Source organism: Anopheles merus, unplaced genomic scaffold (genome assembly GCF_017562075.2).
Source record: "Anopheles merus strain MAF unplaced genomic scaffold, AmerM5.1 LNR4000679, whole genome shotgun sequence".
NCBI lineage: Eukaryota > Metazoa > Arthropoda > Insecta > Diptera > Culicidae > Anopheles > Anopheles merus.
The window spans coordinates 27501-31301 of record NW_024428259.1 but is presented as its reverse complement, the minus strand read 5'-3'; positions in this window follow the sequence as shown (position 1 = coordinate 31301).

The window sequence follows — 3801 nt, the reverse complement described above, 5'->3', positions numbered from 1 at the left end:
ACTTTCCCTAGGTATGTGCCCGTTCGTGACTATCGTTGCGTGCATACGGACACGCTTGGGTATGTTTACCATACAAGGTTTACTAGGGAAACCTGCTTGCTCGACCATTGCCCTCCCGTCGCGGACACCATTCTTGGACAGAAGTCCTAGTACGTAGAGTACTTTCCCTAGGTATGTGCCCGTTCGTGACTATCGTTGCGTGCATACGGACACGCTTGGGTATGTTTACCATACAAGGTTTACTAGGGAAACCTGCTTGCTCGACCATTGCCCTCCCGTCGCGGACACCATTCTTGGACAGAAGTCCTAGTACGTAGAGTACTTTCCCTAGGTATGTGCCCGTTCGTGACTATCGTTGCGTGCATACGGACACGCTTGGGTATGTTTACCATACAAGGTTTACTAGGGAAACCTGCTTGCTCGACCATTGCCCTCCCGTCGCGGACACCATTCTTGGACAGAAGTCCTAGTACGTAGAGTACTTTCCCTAGGTATGTGCCCGTTCGTGACTATCGTTGCGTGCATACGGACACGCTTGGGTATGTTTACCATACAAGGTTTACTAGGGAAACCTGCTTACTCGACCATTGCCCTCCCGTCGCGGACACCATTCTTGGACAGAAGTCCTAGTACGTAGAGTACTTTCCCTAGGTATGTGCCCGTTCGTGACTATCGTTGCGTGCATACGGACACGCTTGGGTATGTTTACCATACAAGGTTTACTAGGGAAACCTGCTTGCTCGACCATTGCCCTCCCGTCGCGGACACCATTCTTGGACAGAAGTCCTAGTACGTAGCGTTCTTTATTGTACTTGATCAGTTTGTATTGCCTTCGCTTTGTTCCATCGACACTTGCTACTGCTCACTAAGGGTTTTGTTTGTGATGTGTACGATAAGCCACCGTCTATCCTATCCGGCACTTTATCAACACTTTTCACCCAAGTCATAGGAACGTAGTGTACTTTCCCTGATCGGTACACAATTTTGGTGCACGGCTATCCTGACCGGCAACTTGTACCAACATGGACATCCATGAACGCGTACGCTCGGGCTGCGCCCTCCGTGTTGTACTTCCCTGATCGGTACACAATTTTGGTGCACGGCTATCCTGACCGGCAACTTGTACCAACATGGACATCCATGAACGCGTACGCTCGGGCTGCGCCCTCCGTGTTGTACTTTCCCTGATCGGTACACAATTTTGGTGCACGGCTATCCTGACCGGCAACTTGTACCAACATGGACATCCATGAACGCGTACGCTCGGGCTGCGCCCTCCGTGTTGTACTTTCCCTGATCGGTACACAATTTTGGTGCACGGCTATCCTGACCGGCAACTTGTACCAACATGGACATCCATGAACGCGTACGCTCGGGCTGCGCCCTCCGTGTTGTACTTTCCCTGATCGGTACACAATTTTGGTGCACGGCTATCCTGACCGGCAACTTGTACCAACATGGACATCCATGAACGCGTACGCTCGGGCTGCGCCCTCCGTGTTGTACTTTCCCTGATCGGTACACAATTTTGGTGCACGGCTATCCTGACCGGCAACTTGTACCAACATGGACATCCATGAACGCGTACGCTCGGGCTGCGCCCTCCGTGTTGTACTTTCCCTGATCGGTACACAATTTTGGTGCACGGCTATCCTGACCGGCAACTTGTACCAACATGGACATCCATGAACGCGTACGCTCGGGCTGCGCCCTCCGTGTTGTACTTTCCCTGATCGGTACACAATTTTGGTGCACGGCTATCCTGACCGGCAACTTGTACCAACATGGACATCCATGAACGCGTACGCTCGGGCTGCGCCCTCCGTGTTGTACTTTCCCTGATCGGTACACAATTTTGGTGCACGGCTATCCTGACCGGCAACTTGTACCAACATGGACATCCATGAACGCGTACGCTCGGGCTGCGCCCTCCGTGTTGTACTTCCCTGATCGGTACACAATTTTGGTGCACGGCTATCCTGACCGGCAACTTGTACCAACATGGACATCCATGAACGCGTACGCTCGGGCTGCGCCCTCCGTGTTGTACTTTCCCTGATCGGTACACAATTTTGGTGCACGACTATCCTGACCGGCACTAAATCGTCACTTTTCGTTCATAACCTAGGAACGTCGTGTAGGTTTCATCATTTTTATGTTTGATTCGGTTTAATATGATTGAAAAATACGCTAAGTCCCAGAAATCTGAACTCGAATACTTCCTCCATGTTGCGCCAAAAGCTACTGACCAACGCCTAGCTTGAGACCCATTTATAGTTTAATTTCCATTAATAGTTTTGAAAAATACGCTAAGTCCCAGAAATCTGAACTCGAATACTTCCTCCATGTTGCGCCAAAAGCTACTGACCAACGCCTAGCTTGAGACCCATTTATAGTTTAATTTCCATTAATAGTTTTGAAAAATACGCTAAGTCCCAGAAATCTGAACTCGAATACTTCCTCCATGTGGCGCCAAAAGCTACTGACCAACGCCTAGCTTGAGACCCATTTATAGTTTAATTTCCATTAATAGTTTTGAAAAATACGCTAAGTCCCAGAAATCTGAACTCGAATACTTTCTCCATGTGGCGCCAAAAGCTACTGACCAACGCCTAGGTACATGGTTGGTACATGGATTGTATGCATGCAGGCGTACTGCCGTGCTGGACCGGAAAATCGCACTAGCTACTAGAACGTAGAGTAATTCCCCTAGATAGGTGCTTTTGCATGCCTCTGATCGACGACCATGCAACTTGCAACGTGCGACACGCGTAGGTAGGCTTCCCCATACAAGTTCCCTAGGGTAGCACCAAATTGCATACTTTCAGGCGTAATTTTCGGAACCGTGTACCGTGCATGGTACAAGTATCAGTAGCTCGTGCAATTTGTTTTGCATCGTGTTGCGGTTGCAGGTGCGTCAAGATAGGAGTGTTTCGAGACTTTTGCCAAGCTTGAGTGCCATTTGCAGGATAATTGATGTTCTAGCCACGTTAAACATGCCACTTAATGCCGAAAAGGAAAAAGCCGTTTTCTAGGGACGTCCTGTCAAAAAGGTTGCCATCAGCGCTTTCCTCTCGAGTTCAGGATTCTTGGACTTAGCGTTTTTTCACGATCCAATCAAAAGACCAGATCGTGAAATAAACAATTAATACAAGTATGTACTAGTACATCCCTTCAACCGAAGGAAGTACACCATACATGACCCGTACGCCAATCATCCAAGCACATGACACGTCGACTAAGTCAACACATCATACAACTTGGACAACCGACGGGCAAGTAGGTCATCTCGTACACGACACATCGACCGACGAGGTCAACACGCCATGCACAAGACATCCTACTACCAAGACCGACCACCTCGACACACGACACGTTAACCAAACATGGTCAACATCATCATGCGCAAGGCAACCGGCCCAAACGGGTCAACATATACAACTTGTAACGAGAGCATGTAAGCTTACTGGTGTGGTCTGCACGTTCCTCGCATCAAGACAATCAAGTCAAGAAGGAGGAACGCCGACAAGCTCATTAGTGTTACGCGTCCATCTCCAACCTATGTCAAGTCACTCGTCTGACAAGGAAGAAGCACGACACATGTCCACTAATGTAAAGGAACAGTCTCCAGACCAAGTCAAGTCGCTCGTCTGACAAGGAAGGAGCCTGCACCAAGCTTCACCAGTATCCACCAAGTCCATTGTCCGTGAAGGCGGTCGAGCACAACACAGACCAGACAAGGTGAACAAAAGCTTACTACGAGTGTACTTATATGACTCACTGGTGTGGTCCGCACGGTCC